Genomic DNA, 22,167 nt, shown 5'->3' on the forward strand with positions numbered 1-22,167 from the left:
CTTAGGCGAGTGCTTGGAATGCAGCTAAGCCCCCGAGTGAGAGGGTTGCTCTTCACTCGGTAGGATTTTTATAACTTAGGCGAGCACAGGGCTGCAGCTAAGCCTCCGAGTGAAAGTCTGGCTTACCACTCGGTAGGATTTTGATAACTTAGGCGAGTGCTTGGACTGCAGCTAAGCCCCCGAGTGAGAGGTTTGCTCTCCACTCGGTAGGATTTTGACAAACTTAGGCGAGTCCTTGGACTGCAGCTAAGCCTCCGAGTGGAAGTCTGGCTTACCACTCAGTAGGATTTTGATAACTTAGGCGAAACGGATTCGCAGCTAAGCCTCCGAGTGGGAGTCTGGCTCACCACTCGGTAGGATTTTTACAAACTTAGTCGAAACGGGTTCGCAGCTAAGTCACCCACTGAGGGGGAATTTTATTGGACAAAAATAAAAAGTGACAGAAATTATGGAGGAACTATGACACTATTATTTTGAGGTCCATGAACTACAGAAGTACTTTATTGCAACTCATCCGAGTGTTAAAACTTAAGTATAAAATGGGCGGAGTAGTTCCGTGTTCCAAGCTCGGGGCTCATCGATATTATGCTCGACGTTGTAAAGACGGTACGCCCCGTTGTGGAGAACCTTGGTGACGATGAAGGGACCTTCCCAAGAAGGAGCAAGCTTGTGTGGTTTGTGCTGATCCACTCGGAGAACTAAATCTCCTTCCTGGAAGGCTCGACCTCTCACATTTCTGGCGTGGAAACGACGCAAATCTTGTTGGTAGATGGTCGAGCGGATCAGAGCCATCTCCCTTTCTTCCTCTAAAAGGTCGACTGCGTCTTGCCGCGCTTGTTCAGCCTCTGCTTCGTTGTAGATTTCAACTTGAGGAGCATTGTGGAGAAGATCACTCGGCAAGACTGCTTCAGCTCCGTAGACCAAGAAGAATGGAGTTCTTCCGGTCGACCGATTAGGTGTGGTCCGCAGCCCCCAAAGCACTGAGGGAAGTTCGTCGACCCAAGCTCCAGCCGCGTGTTTGAGATCACGCATCAGTCGGGGCTTCAATCCCTTAAGAATTAGTCCATTAGCTCGCTCTGCTTGTCCATTAGACTGCGGATGGGCGACTGAAGCGTAGTCGACCCGTGTGCCTTGGGAGTTGCAGAAATCTCTGAATTCCTCCGAGTCGAAGTTCGATCCATTATCCGTAATGATGCTGTGCGGGACTCCATATCTGAATATTAGTTCCCTGATGAAGCTAACAGCAGTACCGGTGTCAAGGTTCTTGATTGGTTTGGCCTCGATCCACTTGGTGAACTTGTCGACTACCACCAGTACATGCGTGAAGCCACTTCGTCCTGTTCTTAAAGGACCTACCATGTCCAGTCCCCATACTGCAAAAGGCCAGACGAGTGGGATGGTCTTCAGAGCCGACGCAGGCTTGTGCGATATATTCGAGTAGAACTGACATCCCTCGCACTTATCCACTATCTCTTTTGCCATCTCATTCGCCTTTGGCCAGTAAAATCCGGCTCGGTATGCTTTGCCCACGATGGTCTGAGAGGACGCATGATGACCACAGGTTCCCGAGTGGATATCATTGAGGATGAGTCGACCTTCTTCTGGTGTTATGCACTTCTGACCGACCCCAGTCGCGCTTTCTCTGTATAATTGTCCTTTGATTACGGTAAAGGCCTTAGATCGTCGGACGATCTGTCGAGCCTCTTCCTCATCCTCCGGAAGCTCTTTTCTCAGGATATACGCGACATATGGAACTGTCCAGTCGGGAATGACCACCAAGACCTCCATGATCAAGTCGACCACCGCTGGGACTTCAACTTCAGTCGGATCTGTGGCACTCTTGGGCTGTGGAGTTTCTTCGGTGAAAGGATCTTCTTTGACTGACGGAGTGTGTATATGCTCCAAGAACACACCACTCGGAATGGCTTCTCTCTTGGAACCTATCTTTGCTAGATCATCAGCTGCTTGATTTTTCAGTCGGGGTATATGATGGAGCTCCAACCCCTCGAACTTCTTTTCCAGCTTCCTCACTGCACTGCAGTATCCAGTCATGGCTGGACTTCTCACGTCCCACTCTTTCATCACCTGGTTGACCACTAAATCCGAGTCGCCATAGACCATCAGGCGACGGACGCCGAGTGAAATGGCCATGCGCAACCCATATAAGAGGGCCTCATATTCTGCCTCATTGTTGGAGGAATCAAAGTGAATCTGGAGCACATATCTGAGCTTATCTCCTCTGGGGGAAACCAGGACAACCCCAGCACCGGAACCATTCAACATCTTAGAGCCATCAAAGAACATGGTCCAATGCTCCGAATGAACTTCAGTCGGCTGTTGTTGCTCAATCCACTCGGCGAGGAAATCTGCTATTGCCTGGGACTTAATGGCTTTCTTTGCCTCAAACTTGATATCAAGGGGAAGAAGTTCAATCGCCCATTTGGCCACTCGACCAGTTGCATCTCTGTTGTGCAAGATCTCTGATAGTGGAGCGTCGCTGACGACTGTGATGGAATGATCAGAAAAATAATGAGCAACCTTCTTTGTGGTCATGTATATTCCATACACAAGCTTCTGATAATGAGGATATCTCTGCTTGGATGGAGTCAAGACTTCAGACAAATAATACACTGGGCGCTGAACTTTGAGAGCTTTTCCTTCTTCTTCCCGCTCGACCGTAAGCACAGTACTGACGACTTGTCCTGTGGCTGCGATATAGAGCAACAGAGGCTCTTTGCTGATTGGAGCAGCAAGCACCGGCTGGGTGGAGAGCAGAGCTTTTAGCTCGGCAAACGCTGCATCAGCTTCTGGAGTCCACTCGAACTTGTCTGTCTTCTTCATCAGTCGGTAAAGAGGTAATGCCTTTTCACCGAGTCGTGAGATGAATCAACTTAATGCGGCCAAGCATCCAGTAAGCTTCTGGACATCGTGCACTCGCACAGGGCGTTTCATTCGGAGAATAGTGCCAATCTTCTCTGGGTTAGCGTCGATTCCCCGTTCGGAAATGAGAAAACCGAGTAACTTGCCACCAGGAACTCCAAATGTGCACTTTGATGGATTGAGCTTGATATCATATCTTCTGAGGTTGGCAAATGTTTCGGCGAGATCAGCGAGCAGGTCGGAACCTTTTCGTGACTTGACAACAATATCATCCATATATGCTTCCACATTCCGACTGATTTGAGTGAGTAGACACTTCTGAATCATTCGCATAAATGTGGCTCCGGCATTCTTGAGGCCGAATGGCATGGTGATATAGCAGAAGCACCCGAATGGAGTGATGAAAGTTGTTTTTACCTCATCGGGTCCGTACAGACGGATCTGGTGGTACCCGGAGTAGGCATCTAAAAAAGATAGCCTCTCGCATCCCGCGGTCGAGTCAACAATTTGATCTATGCGAGGGAGAGGAAAATGATCTTTCGGGCAGGCCCGGTTGATGTGCTTGAAATCAATGCACATTCGGAGCGACTTGTCCTTCTTAGGAACCATGACGACATTAGCGAGCCACTCGGAGTGGTATATCTCTTGGATAAATCCTGCCGCCAACAGTCGAGCCACTTCTTCACCAATGGCTTTTCTCTTCTGGACGGCGGACCGCCGAAGATGCTCTTTGACTGGTTTTGCAGATGAGTCGACTCTTAGGCGATGCTCAGCCAGTCCCCTGGGAACACCTGGCATGTCAGCGGGCTTCCATGCAAAAATGTCCCAGTTCTCACGGAGGAACTGGATGAGCGCTTCTTCCTATTTTGGGTCGAGTGTTGTGGAGATGCGGGTCGGAGCTGCATCGGGGTCGGTCGGGTGAATGTGAACAGGCTTCGTCTCACCGGACGACTGGAATGCAGACTCTGCGGCGGGTTTCTTTGATCGCAGCAAGTCACTCGGATCTGCGTTTTGCTTGTATTCCTCGAACTCGACCGCTGTCACCTAGGAATCGGCAATCTTGGAGCCCTTCTGAAAGCACTCTTCTGCCTTTTTCCTATCACCGGTGACAGTGATCACTCCTTTGGGGCCGGGCATCTTCAATTTGAGGTACACGTAACATGGTCGAGCCATGAACCGTGCGTAAGCTGGTCTCCCCAAAATGGCATGATATGCACTCTGAAAATCCACGACCTCAAACGTCAACTTTTCTTTGCGAAAATGTTCCGAATCACCAAACACCACGTCCAAAGTTATTTGGCCGAGTGACTCGGCTTTCTTCCCTGGTATAACTCCATGAAAGCTCATGTTACTAGTGCTCAGTCGGGACATCGGAATGCCCATTCCTTTCAGTGTGTCTGCATACAACAAATTCAGCCCGCTTCCACCATCCATCAGCACCTTTGTCAGTCGAGTGCCTTCGACAACTGGATCGACCACCAAAGCTTGCCTCCCAGGGGTGGCAATATGAGTCGGGTGATCAGATTGGTCGAATGTGATGGGTATTTGAGACCATTTCAGATAATTTGCTTTTGCTGGGGCAACCATGTTCACCTCTCGGTTAATGACTTTCAGTCGACTCCTGCTTTCCACATCTGCAAAGATCATCAGAGTGGAGTTGATATGCGGATATCCTTCCTCACTGTCCTCCTTGTCTTTAGCCTTGTCCGACTCCTTCTCCTTGTCCTTAGACTGTTTTCCCTGAAACTGCTGGATCAGATGTCGACATTGGCGAGTGGTGTGCTTCGGGTTGATGATATTCCCCTCTTCGTCTTTCTTCGTGTGGATGTGACATGGCATATCCATTACGCCGTTCCCTTCTTTATCCTTTACCTTCTTGGGGTTCCAGGATCCTTTTGGTTTCCCCTTAAACTTTCCCTGAGTCACGGCCAGAGCCTCTCCAGGAGCTGCCGGTTCAGCCTTCCGCTTCTATTTCCGACTGGTGTTTCCTTTTTCCGACTGACTCGGCTTGTGCTTGCCGCTTCGGAGTCGGTCTTCTTCTTCGCCGTTGGCGTACTTGGTAGCAATCTCCATCATCCGACTCAAAGTCATGTCACCGGTTCGACCAAACTTCAAACTCAGTTCTCTGTTCTTGACGCCATCTTTGAAGGCGCAGACTGCCTGATGATCAGACACGTTCTCCACAGTGTGGTGCAAAGTGATCCACCTCTGAATATACTCTCTGAGAGTCTCATTAGCCTTCTGCACGCAGACTTGCAACTCTGTCAATCCAGCTGGTCGCTTGCAAGTTCCTTCAAACGTTCTGATGAACACTCGGGACAGATCTTCCCAAGTGTAAATGCTGCTAGGAGGTAATTGAGTCAACCATGCCCTGGCAGAACCTTCCAGCATGAGGGGCAAATGCTTCATGGCCACCTCGTCGTTCCCACCACCAATCTGAACTGCCACTCGGTAGTCTTCAAGCCAAGTTTCAGGCTTAGACTCACCAGTGAACTTGCTGACTCCTGTTGCCAACCTGAAATTGGGAGGGATAACTGCGGCTCTGATAGCTCTGCTGAAACATTCAGGACCAGAAACATGCACTCGACTGCTTGTGGGTGCATCTCTGTCGAGTCCGCCTCGATGGGCTCTGTTTCGGTCGACCAAACCTTGCACGATAATGGATCGCGCGTCGAAGCCTGGTTCTCTGGGGTCGACTGGAACCCTTCGCCCTGTACTGTACTGACGCCTGTCATCTTGCTGCCGAGGAGCGTAAGACCCACCCCTCGGAGGGGAATTGGGCACTCGACGCCTATCATCTCGGTCGAGTCGGTCGCCATATTGATCTTGCCGATTCTCGCGCCCTTCACGCCGCGGGGGCGATCTGGGGCTATGAGCCGACTGAACCGTATTCGCAGTGATGGATCGACTGTGAATTCTATTGCGCGACTGAGACACGGCTGAATTCTGATCTCCTGCTGCCCGGAGCAGACCCCTGATCTGCAGCAAACCTCTGCCCGCTTCCGACTGCGAAGGCTGGATGGACTCTGCTATACGGGTCGCAGCTGCTAAATTCTGGATTGGGGTTCGATATACCTGAGTCGGCGGGAAGAGTTGACGTCGACTGGTGTCGGGAACTCGTTGCCGCGCGCGCTCGTCGAGTGCTCGCTGGATCACTGCTACCGCACTCGGATGCAGTCTCTACGGAGCCAGTCGACAGATCGAACAAGCCGTAGAGAGATTCGTTGGGCTCGATTGCCGCAACTTGGGTGATGGCCGATTGGCGAGCCACCGCGTGCCGCACCCATCGCTGAAGCCTCGACCGGCCCGAGCGCTTGCGCTGGCAGGAGACCGGGAGGGTGGACGATGGAGGGGTCGACGGTTGCCGCAGCAGAACGCCGCGGACACATGCGCGAAAATGCGTCGCACCGCGGACGGGGAGCGCATCAACGTCGAGTGGAGCCTCCTGGAGCCACGCGGAGTCGTCGGCGATGAAGGTGAGAGTGCCGAGACGGATCTCTCGACCCTCGACCAAAACTCCAGCAGACACCATGATGAAAGTACTCGGAAGAATCGCAACTTCTCCACAAAATCGCTAAAACACCGGCCCCACGGTGGGCGCCAACTGTCGTGGTTCTAAACCTGATAGTAGAGTGGGGGTAGGTATGGAGAGGCAAGGTCCTAGCTATGGAGAGGTTGTAAACACAAGGGATGTACGAGTTCAGGCCCTTCTCGGAAGAAGTAATAGCCCTACGTCTCGGAGCCCGGAGGCGGTCGAGTGGATTATGAGTATATGAGTTACAAGGTGCCGAACCCCTCTACCTGTGGAGGGGGGTGGCTTATATAGAGTGCGCCAGGATCCCAGCCAGCCCACGTAGGAGAGGGTTTAAGGTGAGTTAAGTCTGGGGCGTTACTGGAAACGCCTCACATAAAGTGTCTTTACTATCATAAAGCCTACTTAATTACAGGCCGTTGCAGTGCAGAGTGCCTCTTGACCTCCTGGTGGTCGAGTGAGTCTTCGTGGTCGAGTCCTTCAATGCAGTCGAGTGAGTCCTTCGTTGGTCGACTGGAAGGCGACCTCTTCTAAGGGTGTCCTTGGGTAAGGTACTTAGATCAGGTCCATGACCCTACCCTAGGTACATGACCCCATCACCACCTCCTCGCCGATGGCCTTTCTCTTCTGAACGGCGGACCGTCGAAGATGTTCTTTGACCGGTTTCACTTTTGAGTCGACTCGTAGACGGTGCTCAACCAGCCCTCTGGGAACACCCGGCATGTCAGAAGGCTTCCATGCGAAGATGTCCCAGTTCTCACGGAGGAACTGGATGAGCGCTTCTTCCTATTTGGAGTCGAGTGTCGTAGAGATATGAGTCGGAGTAGCACTGGGGTCGGTCGGGTGAATATGAATCGGCTTCGTCTCACCGGACGACTGAAACGCTGATACCGTAGCGGGCTTCTTGGCTCGCAGCAAATCACTCGGGTCTGCAGTTTTCTGGTATTCCTGTAGCTCTACCACTGCCATCTGAGCATCGGCGATCTTTGAGCCTTTCTGAAAGCACTCTTCCGCTTTCTTCTGATTGCCGGTAATAGTGATCACACCTCTGGGACCAGGCATCTTCAGTTTGAGGTACACATAACATGGTCAAGCCATGAATCGTGCATAAGCTGGCCTGCCTAGAATAGCGTGATAAGCGCTCTGGAAGTCCACAACTTCAAACGTCAACTTTTCTTTGCGGTAATTTTTGGAATCACCGAAAACCACATCAAGAGCAAGTTGGCCGAGTGACACAGCCTTCTTTCCAGGAATGACTCCATGGAAGCTCAAGTTGCTGGTATTGAGTCTGGACATCGGAATGCCCATCCCTTTCAACGTCTCTGCATACAGTATATTCAGGCCACTGCCTCCATCCATCAAAACCTTGGTCAGTCGAGTGCCTTCAACAATTGGGTCGACCACCAAAGCTTGCCTCCCCGGGGTGGCTATGTGCGCCGGGTGATCGGACTGGTCGAATGTGATGGCAGTCTGAGACCATTTCAAATAACTGGGTGTCGCCGGGGCGTCCATATTCACTTCTCGGTTGATAACTTTCAATAGACTTTTGCTTTCAACATCAGCAAAAATCATTAGGGTAGAATTGACCTGGGGATACCCATCATCACTATATTCCTTGTCCTCAACTTTGTCCGACTCCTTTTCCTTATCTTTGGTTTGTTTCCCTTGGAACTGCTGGATCAAGAGCCGGCACTGTCGAGTGGTATGCTTTGGATAAATGAGTTTACCCTCTTCATCTTTCTTTGTGTGAATGTGACATGGCAGATCCAACACATCATTTCCGTCTTGGTCTTTCACCTTCTTGGGGTTCCAAGGCCCTTTGGGCTTCCCCTTGAACTTTCCTTGAGTCACGGCCAAGGCTTCTCCAGGAGCAGCTGGCTCGGCTTTCAGCTTCTGCTTCCGACTGGAGTTCCCTCCTCCGGTTTCGTGGGCGACTGACTTGTGCTTGCCACTTCGAAGTCGATCCTCTTCTTCACCATTGGCATACTTGGTGGCAATCTCCATCATTCGACTCAGAGACATGTCTCCGGTTCGACCGAATTTCAGGTTCAGTTCTCTGTACTTAACGCCTTCCTTGAAGGCACAGACTGCTTGGTGATCAGATATGTTCTCTACTGTGTGATGCAATGTAATCCATCTCTGGATGTAGGCCCTCAAAATTTCATTCGGCTTCTGCATGCAAGATTGCAGCTCTGTCAACCCTGTTGGTCGCTTGCAAGTTCCTTCAAATGTTCCGACAAACACTCAGGCAAGATCTTCCCAAGTGTAAATGTTGCTGGGCTCTAACTGATTCAGCCATGCTCTGGCCGAGCCTTCCAACATAAGAGGCAGGTGTTTCATTGCCACTTCATCGTTACCGCCGCCAATCTGAACAGCCACTCGGTAATCCTCAAGCCAAGTATCAGGCTTGGACTCACCAGTGAACTTACTGACTCCAGTCGCCAACCTGAAGTTGGGAGGAATCACCGCGGCTCTGATGGCTCTACTGAAGCACTCCGGTCCTGAGACGTGTACTCTGTTGCTGGTGGGTACATCTCTGTCTCTCGACCTTCTCGGTGGGCTCTGTTCCTGTCGACCAAACCCTGAACGAGAACAGATCTCGCATCAAAGCCTGGCTCTCTGGGGTCGACTGGAATCCTTCGCCCAACACTGTGAGGGCATCTGTCATCCTGCTGTCGAGGCACGTACGATCCACTCCTCGGGGGAGGGGTGGGTACTCGACGTCGATCATCCCGACCGAGTCGATGATCATACTGCTCACGATTCCTGTTCTGATTGTGCCGGTCTCCACGTCCCTCACGCCTCGGGGGTGATCTTGGGCTGTGGGCCGACTAGACGGTATCTGCAGCGTCGGATCTGCTGTGGATCCTATTTCGCGACTGTGACACAGCTGAATTCTGATCTCCTGCCGCCCGGAGCAATGCTCTGATCTGCAACAAGCCTCTGCCAGCCTCCGACTGAGAAGGCTGAATCGACTCCACTATACGGGCTGCAGCTGCTAAATTCTGAATCGGAGTTCGATATACCTGAGTCGGTGGCGGAAAGAGCTGACGTCGACTGGATGTTGGAATCCGTTGTCGCGCACGCTCATCGAGTGCTCGCTGGAGGTTCTCCAGTCAAGTGCGCTCAGCCAAGTTGGCCAAGCGCGCGTCCTCTAAGGCACGGGCCTCGGGGGTTTCTCCAATGATAGGAGTGTGCAGCGCATCCATGTTCCGGCGGCGAAGTTCTTCTCTCTGCAGCGAAGTAAGGGGCTCGGGGAGATACTCTTCATGAGTATGCGACGGATCGCCTCCGTCGTCGCCTCCATCGGTGCGGGGAAAGCCGGGAGGACTGCGTGGTTCATCGACCATCAGAACCTCTGCCACCAGATCACTGCTATCGCACTCGGATGCAGTCTCTGCGGAGCCAGTCGACAGGTCGAACAGGCCGTAGAGAGATTTGTCGGGCTCGATCGCCGCGACTTGGGGGGTGGCTGACTGGCGAGCCACCGCGTGTCTCACCCACCGCTGAAGTCTCGACCGACCGGATAGCTTGCGCCGGCAGGAAACAGGGAGGGAGGACGACACAGGGGCCGACCGATACTGGGTCGACGGCTGCCGCAAGAGGACGCCACGGACGCACGTGCGAAAGTGCGTTGGCCCGCGGATAGGGAGCGCGTCGACGTCAAGAGGAGCCTTCTGAATACAAGCGGAGTCATTGGCGATGAACGTGAGCGCGCCGAGACGGATCTCGCGGCCCTCCACCAAAAGTCCGCCCGAAACCATGATGAAGGGGATCGAAAAAATAGCAACTTCTCCAACAAGTCGCTAGGACACCTGCCCCACGGTGGGCTCCAACTATCGTGGTTCTAAGTCTGACAGTAGAATATGGGGGTAGGAATGGAGAGGAAAGATCTTAGCTATGGAGGAGTTGTACACACAAGGTTTACGAGTTCAGGCCCTTCTTGGAGGAAGTAACAACCCTACGTCTCGAAGCCCGGAGGCGGTCGACTGGATTATACGTGTGTGAGTTACAGGGGGTGCGAACCCTTGTCCCAGAAGAGGGGGGTGGCTTATATAGAGTACGCTAGGACCCCAGCTCCCCTCCATTACGCATGGTTCAATATACATTAAGAGGAGGCGTTACAGGTAACGCCTATATTAAGGTGCTACAAATGAGCATTAAGTATGCGAATGAATGCTTGATCGTTGCTGCGCAGAGTGGCTTTAGGTCTTCTGATATGTCGAGTTGTTTGGTGGTCGAGTGACCTGAGTAAGAGAGGTCTCCGAGTGATTGATAGGTCGAGTGAACTTCGCTTCGACACCTTTGTTGGTCCTCTGCTTCTGACTCTTGAACTCCTTAGTTCTTAGGGCAAGACTTTAGGTGGGGCGTATAGGTCAGGCCTATTACCCTACCCTAGGTGTGTGTCTACATCAGGGGGCGCCCCCCCTAGGGCGGGCCCCCTGCCTCATGGGCCCCTCGGTGCTCCACTGACGTACTCCTTCCTCCTATATATACACACGTATCCCCAAACGATCAGAACAGGAGCCACAAACCTAATTCCACCACCGCAACTTTCTGTATCCACGAGATCCCATCTTGGGGCCTGTTCCGGAGCTCCGCCGGAAGAGAGTCATCATCACGGAGGGCTTGTACATCATTCTAGCCCCTCCGATGAAGTGTGAGTAGTTTACCTCAGACCTTCGGGTCCATAGTTAGTAGCTAGATGGCTTCTTCTCTCTCTCTGAATCTCAATACAAAGTTCCCCCCTCTCTTGTGGAGATCTATTCGATGTAATCTTCTTTTTGCGGTGTGTTTGTTGAGACCGATGAATTGTGGGTTTATGATCAAGTCTATCTATGAATAATATTTGAATCTTCTCTGAATTCTTTTATGTATGATTGGTTATCTTTGCAAGTCTCTTCGAATTATCCGTTTGGTTTGGCCAACTAGATTGGTAGTTCTTGCCATGGGAGAAGTGCTTAGCTTTGGGTTCGATCTTGCGGTGTCCTTACCCAGTGACAGAAGGGGCAGCAAGGCACGTATTGTATCGTTGCCATCGAGGATAACAAGATTGGGTTTATTTCATATTGCATGAATTTATCTCTCTACATCATGTCATCTTGCTTAAGGCGTTACTCTGTTTTTAACTTAATACTCTAGATGCATGCTGGATAGCGGTCGATGAGTGGAGTAATAGTAGTAGATGCAGAATCATTTTGATCTACTTGTCACGGACATGATGCCTATATACATGATCATGCCTAGATATTCTCATAACTATGCTCAATTCTGTCAATTACTCAACAGTAATTTGTTCACCCACCGTAGAATACTTATGCTCTTGAGAGAAGCCACTAGTGAAACCTATGGCCCCCGGGTCTATTCTCATCATATCAATCTCCATTACTTTAATCTTGGTTTGATTTTTTCTTTGCTTTTACTTTTTTACTTTGCATCTTTATACCAAAAATACCAAAAGTATTATATCTATCAGATCTCACTCTCATAAGTGACCGTGAAGGGCTTGACAACCCCTAATCGCGTTGGTTGCGAGTAGCTATCGCTTTGTGCAGGTATGAGGGACTTGAGCGTGAGCTCCTACTGGATTGATACCTTGGTTCTCAAAAACTGAGGGAAATACTTACGCTACTCTACTACATCATCCCTTCCTCTTCGGGGAAAACCAATGCAAGCTCAAGACGTAGCAGTGGCAGATTCATGCGTTTCGAGAAGTAACGGATGAGTGTATGCTTATTGATTTAGGGTGAACAGGAGTTTAATACACATGGGATAACCGTCAGTCAGGCGATTCAAATGTCAATATAAAACATCAGATGCCCCTAGACCAACGCCCTGGAGCTGCAATCGTCGTCGTTGAACACTTACATCGATATAAAACATCAGACACCAAATCTCGTCACATGACAAGAAAACCCCAACCTCACCGCCCCAAGAAGATGACATGAATCTACGTTAGAGCTCCGTCAAGTACGTCCAAGTGGACGAACTCGAGTAGGATCTAAGACCGAAAAACATACTCGGAGAAGAAGCATCACCATCCGTCCGAGCGCCGCACCTGCAAGGATTAAAAAAATCCTAACCTAAACTACTAGCTGGAGCGGAGGCACTGGGATTCGACTTCTTGCCACCTGCCGCCGGAGTAGCAGGCAGAGGGGAGGAATCCATGGGCTTGCCGGTGAAGTCCGGAGAGACAAGTTTGCCCTAACCACCTAGGATTAGAGGATTAAACAAGAGAAAGTCCCGTAGCCCATCACAATAGAATCCCTGTGATTTTTCTCTCACTAGTGTTCTAGTTTTGAACACTCTAATGGAGAAGCAAATAAGGTTGCTCATGAATTTGCTACTTTGGCGAGAATTTTCTTGTCTAAGGATTTTGTCCGAGGAGCCTTTTAGCGAAATTGCTTCTCTTCTTATAGACGATGTATTTTTTATTTCAAATTAATAAAGCATGTTATTCTAAAAAGCAGAATTTGTTGGGGAACGTAGCAATAATTCAAAATTTTCCTACGTGTCACCAAGATCAATCTAGGAGATGCTAGCAACGAGAGAGAGAGGGAGTGCATCTTCATACCCTTGAAGATCGCTAAGCGGAAGCGTTACAAGAACGTTGTTGATGGAGTCGTACTCGCGGCGATTCAAATCGCGGAAGATCCGGTCTAGCGCCGAACGGACGGCGCCTCCGCGTTCAACACACGTGCATCCCGGGGACGTCTCCTCCTTCTTGATCTAGCAAGGGGAGAGGAGAAGTTGAGGGAGGACTCCAGCAGCACGACGGCGTGGTGGTGGAGCTTGTGGTATTCCTGCAGGGCCTCGCCAAGCTCCACGGAGGAGAAGGAAGAGTTGGAGGAGGGAGGGGCTGCGCCAGGGAAGGGGTGTTGCAGCCCTCCCACCCTCCCTCCATTTATAGGGTGAACGGGAGAGGGGGCCGGCCCCTCTGGATCCCATCTAGAGGGGGGCAGCGGCCAGGAGGGGAGACTTGCCCCCCAAGCAAGGTGGAGGCACCCCCTCCCCTAGGGCTTCCAAACCCTAGGCGCCTTGGGCCCTTGGGGGCGCACTAGCCCACTAGGGGCTGGTTCGCTCCCATATTCAGCCCATTAAGCCCCCCGAGGCAGGTGGCCCCACCCGGTGGACCTCCAGACACCTTTTGGTGGTCCCGGTACAATACCGATAACCCCCGAAACCATTCCGGTGACTGAAACTGGACTTCCCATATATAAATCTTCACCTTGGACCTTTCCGGAACTCCTCGTCATGTCCGAGATCTCATCCGGGACTCTGAACAACCTTCGGTAACCACATACTATTTCCCATAACAACTCTAGCGTCACCGAACCTAAGTGTGTAGACCCTACGGGTTCGGGAACCATGTAGACATGACCGAGATGTTCTCCGGCCAATAACCAACAACGGGATCTAGTACCCATGTTGTCTCCCACATGTTCCATGATGATCTCATCGGATGAACCATGATGTCGGGGATTCAATCAATCCTGTATACAATTCCCTTTGTTCACCGGTATGTTACTTGCCCGAGATTTGATCATCGGTATCCCAATACCTCGTTCAATCTCGTTACCAGCAAGTCACTTTACTCGTTCCGTAATGCATGATCCCTTGACCAACTACTTAGTCACAATGAGCTCATTATGATGATGCATTACCGAGCGGGCCCAGAGATACCTCTCCATCATACGGAGTGACAAATCCCAGTCTCGATTCGTGCCAACCCAACAGACACTTTCAGAGATACCTGTAGTGCACCTTTATAGCCACCCAGTTACGTTCTGACGTTTGGTACACCTAAAGCATTCCTACGGTATCCGGGAGTTGCACAATCTCATGGTCTAAGGAAATGATACTTGACATCAGAAAAGCTTTAGCAAACGAACTACACGATCTTGTGCTACGCTTAGGATTGGGTCTTGTCCATCATATCATTCTCCTAATGATGTGATCCCGTTATCAATGACATCCAATGTACATGGTCAGGAAACCATGACCATCTATTGATCAACGAGCTAGTCAACTAGAGGCTTACTAGGGACATGTTGTGGTCTATGTATTCACACATGTATTACGGTTTCCGGTTAATACAATTATAGCATGAACAATAGACAATTATCATGAACAAGGAAATACAATAATAACCATTTTATTATTGCCTCTAGGGCATATTTCCAACAGTCTCCCACTTGCACTAGAGTCAATAATCTAGTTCACATTACTATGTGATTGTAATGAATCCAACACCCAAGGGGTTTGTTCATATCTCGCTTGTGAGAGAGGTTTATTAGTCAATGGGTCTGAACCTTTCAGATCCATGTGTGCTTTACAAATCTCTATGTCATCTTGTAGATGCAGCTACCACGCGCTACTTGGAGCTATTCCAAATAACTGCACTACTATACGAATCTGGTTTACTCCTCAGAGTCATCCGGATTAGTGTCAAAGTTTGCATCGACGTAACCCTTTACGACGAACTCTTTTACCACCTCCATAATCGAGAAAATTCCTTAGTCCACTAGTTACTAAGGATAAGTTCGACTGCTGTCATGTGATCCATTCCTGGATCACTCTTGTACCCCTTGACTGACTCATGGCAAGGCACAGTTCAGGTGCGGTACACAGCATAGCATACTATAAAGCCTACATTTAAAGCATAGGGGATGACCTTCGTCCTTTCTCTCTCTTCTGCCGTGGTCAGGTCTTGAGTCTTACTCAATACTCACATCTCTATTTTGAACTCCTTCAAAATCTTGTCATGGTATGTATTCATTTGAAAGTAATATTAAGCGTTTTTTATCTATCCTTATAGATTTTGATGCTCAATGTTCAAGTAGCTTAATCTAGGTTTTCCATTGAAAAACACTTTTCAAATAACCCTGCATGCTTTCCAGAAATTCTACATCATTTCTGATCAACAATATGTTAACAACATATACTCATCAAAAATTCTATAGTGCTCCCACTCACTTCTTTGGAAATACAAGTTTCTCATAAACTTTGTATAAACCCAAAATCTTTGATCATCTCATCAAAGCGTACATTCCAATTCCGAGATGCTTACTCCAGTCCTTAGAAGGATTGCTGGAGCTTTGCATACTTGTTAGCATCTTTCAGGATTGACAAAACCTTCTAGTTGTATCAGATACAACCTTTCCTCAAGAAAATCGTCGAGGAAACAATGTTTTGACATCCTATCTGCAAGATTTCATAAAAAATGCAGTAACTGCTAACATAATTCCAACAAACTCTTAGCATCGCTACGAGTGAGAAAGTCTCATCGTAGTCAACTCCTTGAACTTGTCAAAAAACATCTTAACGACAAGTCGAGCTTTCTTAATGGTGACACTTACCATCATTGTTCGTCTTCCTTTTAAAATCCATCTGCACCCAACAGCCTTACGGCCATCAAGTAGTTCTTTCAAAGTCTATACTTTGTTTTATACCTGGATCCTCTCTCGGATTTTATGGCCTCGAGCCATTCGTCGGAATTAGGGCCCACCATCGCTTCTCCATAGCTCGTAGGTTCATTGTTGTCTAGCAACATGACTTCCAAGACAGGATTACGTACCACTCTGAAGTATTACACATCCTTGTCGACCTATGAGGTTTGGTAGTGACTTGATCCGAAGTTTCATGATCACTATCATATGCTTCCACTTCAATTGGTGTAGGTGCCACAGGAACAACTTCCTGTGCCCTGCTACACACTAGTTGAAGTGACGGTTCAATAACCTCATCAAGTCTCCACCATCCTCCCACTCAATTCTTTTGAGAGAAACTTTTCCTCGAGAAAGGACCCGTTTCTAGAAACAATCACTTTTGCTTTCAGATCTGAAATAGGAGGTATACCCAACTATTTTTGGGTATTCTATGAAGATGCATTTATCCGCTTTGGGTTCGAGCTTATCAGCCTGAAACTTTTTCACATAAGCGTTGCAGCCCCAAGCTTTTAAGAAACGACAACTTAGGTTTCTCTAAACCATACTTCATATGGTGTCGTCCCAACGGAATTGTGTGGTGCCCCATTTAAAGTGAATGCGGTTGTCTCTAATGCCTAACCCATAAACGATAGTGGTAATTCGATAAGAGACATCATGGTATGCACCATATCCAATAGTGTAGTTATGATGTTCGGACACACCATCACACTATGGTGTTCCAGGCGGTATTAGTTGTGAAACCATTTCCACAATGTCTTAATTGTGTGCCAAACTCATAACTCAGATATTCATCTCTATGATCATATCATAGACATTTTATCATCTTGTCACAACGTGACTTCAACTTCACTCTGAAATTACTTGAACCTTTCAATAATTCAGACTTGTGTTTCATCAAGTAAGTATACTCATCATCTACTCAAATCATCTGTGAATTAAGAACATAACGATATCCACTGCGTGCCTCAGCACTCATTGGACTGCACACATCAAAATGTATTACTTCCAACAAGTTGCTTTCTTGTTCCATCTTACTGAAAATGAGGTAATCTTGCCCATGTGGTATGATTTGCATATCTCAAGTGATTCAAAATCAAGTGAGTCCAAACAATCCATCCGTATGGAGTTTCTTCATGCATATCTACCAATAGACATGGTTCGCATGTCTCAATCTTTTCAAAAACGAGTGAGTCCAAAGATCCATCAACATGGGGCTTCTTCATGCGTTTTATACCAACATGACTCAAATGGCAGTGCCACAAGTATGTGGTACTATCATTACTATCTTATATCTTTTGGCATGAACATGTGTATCACTACGATCGAGATTCAATAAACCATTCATTTTAGGTGCAATACCATTGATGGTATTGTTCAAATAAACAGAGTAACCATTATTCTCCTTAAATGAATAACCGTATTGTGATAAACATAATCCAATCATGTCTATGCAAACACCAAATAACAATTATTTAGGTTTAACACCAATCTCGATGGTAGAGGGAGCATGCGATGCTTGGTCACATGAACCTTGGAAACACTTCCAACACATATCGTCATCTCACCTTCAGCTAGTCTCCGTTTATTCCGTAGCCTTTTATTTTGAGTTACTAACACTTAGCAACTGAACCGGTATTTTAATACCCTGGTGCTACTAGGATTACTAGTGAAGTACACATTATAATGTATATCCAATATACTTCTGTCGACCTTGCCAGCCTTCTCATCTACCAAGTATCCAGGGTAGTTCAGCTTCAGTGACCGTTCCCCTCATTATAGAAGCACTTAGTCTCGGGTTTGGTTCAACCTTGGGTTTCTTCACTAGAGCAGCAACTGATTTGTCGTGTCATGAAGTATCCCTTCTTTCCCTTGCCCTTCTTGAAACTAGTGGTTTAACCATCAACAATTGATGCTCCTATTTGATTTCTACTTTCACGGTGTCAAACATCGCGAGTTGCTCAAGGATCATCATGTCTATCCCTGATATGTTATAGTTCATCAAGAAGCTCCAATAGCTTGGTGGCAGTGACTATGGAGAACCATCACTATCTCATCTGGAAGATTAACTCCCACTCGATTCAAGCAATTGTAGTACTCAGACAATCTGAGCACATGCTCAACGATTGAGCTTTTCTCACTTAGTTTGCAGGCTTAAGAAACTTGTCAGAGGTCTCATACCTCTTGACATGAGCACCAGTCTGAAATCCCAATTTCAGTCTTTGGAACATCTCATATGTTCTGCGACGTTTCAAAAACGTCTTTGGTGCCACAATTCTAAACCGTTAGCATTACGCCCTGAACTATCACGTAGTCATCAAAACGTGTATGTCAGATGTTTCCCAACATCTACAGATGATGCTCGAGGTTCAACACACTGAGCGGTGCATTAAGGACATAACCCTTCCGTGCAGCAATGAGGACAATCCTCAGTTCACGGACCTAGTTCGAATAATTGCTACTGTCAACTCTCAACTAAATTTTCTCTAGGAACATATCTAAAACAGTAGAACCAAAGCGTGAGCTATGACATAATTTGCAAAGACCTTTTGACTATGTTCATGATAATTAAGTTCATCTAATCAAATTATTCAATGAACTCCCACTTAGATAGACATCCCTCTAGTCATCTAAGTGATACATGATCCGAGTCAACTAGGCCGTGTCCGATCATCATGTGAGATGGACTAGTCATCATTGGTGAACATCTTCATGTTGATCGTATCCACTATACGACTCATGTTCGACCTTTCGGTCTTCCGTGTTCCGAGGCCATGTCTGTACATGCTAGGCTCGTCAAGTTAACCTAAGTGTATTGTGTGTGTAAATCTGGCTTACAACCATTGTATGCGAATGTTAGAACCTATCACACCCGATCATCACGTGGTGCTTCGGAACAACGGACCTTAGCAATGGTGCACAGTTAGGGGGAACACAATTCTTGATATTTTAATGAGGGATCATCTTATTTATGCTACCGTCGTTCAAAGCAAATAAGATGTAAACATGACAAACATCACATTCCTAAAGTGACATGATATGGCCAATATCATCTTGTGCCTTTTGATCTCCATCTTCGAGGCGCGGCATGAACACCATCGTCACCGGCATGACACCATGATCTCCATCATCATGATCTCCATCATCGTGTCTTCATGAAGTTGCCTCGCCAACTATTACTTCTACTACTATGGCTAACGGTTAGCAATAAAGTAAAGTAATTACATGGCGTTTTCATTGACACGCAGGTCATAAATAAATTAAGACAACTCCAATGGCTCCTGCTGGTTGTCATACTCATTGACATGCAAGTCGTGATTCCTATTACAAGAACATGATCAATCTCATACATCACATATGTCATTCATCACATCCTTTTGGCCATATCACATCACATAGCATACCCTGCAAAAACAAGTTAGACGTCCTCTAATTGTTGTTGCATGTTTTACGTGGCTGCTATGAGTTTCTAGCAAGAACGTTTCTTACCTACGCAAAAGCCACAATGGTGATATGCCAATTGCTATTTACCCTTCATAAGGACCCTCTTCATCGAATCCGATCCGACTAAAGTGGGAGAGACAGACACCCCCTAGCCACCTTATACATCAAGTGCATGTCAGTCGGCGGAACCTGTCTCACGTAAGTGTACATGTAAGGTCGGTTCGGGCCGCTTCATCCCACAATGCCGCCTAATCAAGATAAGACTAGTAACGGCAAGCAAATTGAACAAATCATCGCCCACAACTACTTTGTGTTCTACTCGTGCATAGGATCTACGCATAGACCTAGCTCATGATGCCACTGTTGGGGAACGTAGCAATAATTCAAAATTTTCCTACGTGTCACCAAGATAAATCTAGGAGATGCTAGCAACGAGAGAGAGGGAGTGCATCTTCATACCCTTGAAGATAGCTAAGCGGAAGCATTACAAGAACGCGGTTGATGGAGTCGTACTCGCGACGATTCAAATCGCGGAAGATCCAATCTAGCGTCGAACGGACGGCGTCTCCGCGTTCAACACACGTACAGCCCGGGGACGTCTCCTCCTTCTTGATCCAACAAGGGGAGAGGAGAAGTTGAGGGAGGACTCCAGCGGCACGATGGCGTGGTGGTGGAGCTTGTGGTATTCCTGCAGGGCTTCGCCAAGCTCTACGGAGGAGAAGGAAGAGTTGGAGGAGGGAGGGACTGCGCCAGGGAAGGGGTGCTGCAGCCCTCCCACCCTCCCTCTATTTATAGGATGAAGGGAGAGGGGGCCGGCCCCTCTGGATCTCATCTAGAGGGGGGGGGACGGCCAGGAGGGGAGACTTGCCCCCCAAGCAAGGTGGAGGCGCCCCCTCCCCTAGGGTTTCCAAACCCTAGGTGCCTTGGGCCCTTGGGGGGGCGCACCAGCGCACTAGGGGCTGGTTCCCTCCCATATTCAGCCCATTAAGCCCCCCGAGGCAGGTGGACCCACCCGGTGGACCTCCGGACACCTTTTGGTGGTCCCGGTACAATACCGATAACCCCCGAAACCATTCCGGCGATTGAAACTGGACTTCCCATATATAAATCTTCACCTACGGACCTTTCCGGAACTCCTCGTTACGTCCGGGATCTCATCCGGGACTCCGAACAACCTTCGGTAACCACATACTATTTTCCATAACAACTCTAGCGTCACTGAACCTTAAGTGTGTAGACCCTACGGGTTCGGGAACCATGTAGACATGACTGAGACGTTCTCCGGCCAATAACCAACAGCAGGATCTGGATACCCATGTTGGCTCCCACATGTTCCACGGCGATCTCATTGGATGAACCACGATGTCGGGGATTCAATCAATCCCGTATACAATTCCCTTTGTTCACCGGTATGTTACTTGCCCGAGATTCGATCGTTGGTATCCCAATACCTCGTTCAATCTCGTTACCGGCAAGTCACTTTACTCGTTCCGTAGTGCATGATCCCGTGACCAACTACTTAGTCACAATGAGCTCATTATGATGATGCATTACCGAGTGGGCCCAGAGATACCTCTCCGTCATACGGAGTGACAAATCCCAGTCTCGATTCGTGCCAACCCAACAAACACTTTCGGAGATACCTGTAGTGCACCTTTATAGCCACCCAGTTACGTTGTGACGTTTGGTACACCCAAAGCATTCCTACGGTATCCAGGAGTTGCATAATCTCATGGTCTAAGGAAATGATACTTGACATCAGAAAAGCTTTAGCAAACGAACTACACGATCTTGTGCTACGCTTAGGATTGGGTCTTGTCCATCACATCATTCTCCTAATGATGTGATCCCGTTATCAATGACATCCAATGTCCATGGTCAGGAAACCATGACCATCTATTGATCAACGAGCTAGTCAACTAGAGGCTTACTAGGGACATGTTGTGGTCTATGTATTCACACATGTATTGTTGTTTCCGGTTAATACAATTATAGCATGAACAATAGACAATAATCATGAACAAGGAAATACAATAATAACCATTTTATTATTGCCTCTAGGGCATATTTCCAACAGAATTTCAGTGTAAACCAATGCTAATTTTGAACTATATGTGGGGACATGGCGATGGTACGGGGGGCTTGTAGGAGAGAGCGCCAGTTAATCAACCCAACCAAAAATATTCGGTGGGAACCGACGGCGATGGCGAGGGCCACGACGGGCGCGGGCGGCGCTTCTTGAGGCTGGTCGTGGGGCTCCCGCGCTAGCCATTGATATGTTGCATTCTCGTATCATCGTCAAGTCTTCCAAGCGGGCTAGGATTGTGGATGGATGCAAATGATAACGATGTAGCGTGCGGTGAAACGCTACTGGTTAGAGCATCTTCAGCAATTGACCCCCCCCCAGGAGGCAAAAATCGCCGTCTGGGGGTGAGCCGGCGGTACAATCGGCGCTGGGGGCGGTTGGGCGTCCAGCCGTCGCCCCCAGGTGTCGATATTGGCCTAGTTTTCGGCCCACTTTCGGCGAACAAAGGCCCCATATGGGCAAGAATCGGCCCATATTCGGCGTGGTTCATCGTGGTTCGGCATTGAATTCTTAACATAAATATTTTTTTATCACATACTTCATCACAGAAACTCAAATAGTTCAACAAAATAGTGCAAGAACAAATAGTTCAATATAAATTACATAGTTCAACAAAAAACTCATATTTCAGCACACGTCACGTCCGGCGTCGCCCTTGAGCCTTCATAGGTGCTCCACCAGATCCTGCTGCAGTTGATGATGCATCTGTGGGTCTCGGATCTCCTGACGTATACTGAGGTAGGCAGTCCAGGTTGCCGGTAGCTGGTGATCAACTTCAG

Source organism: Triticum dicoccoides, chromosome 6A, assembly GCF_002162155.2.
Source record: "Triticum dicoccoides isolate Atlit2015 ecotype Zavitan chromosome 6A, WEW_v2.0, whole genome shotgun sequence".
Classification (NCBI taxonomy): Eukaryota; Viridiplantae; Streptophyta; class Magnoliopsida; order Poales; family Poaceae; genus Triticum; species Triticum dicoccoides.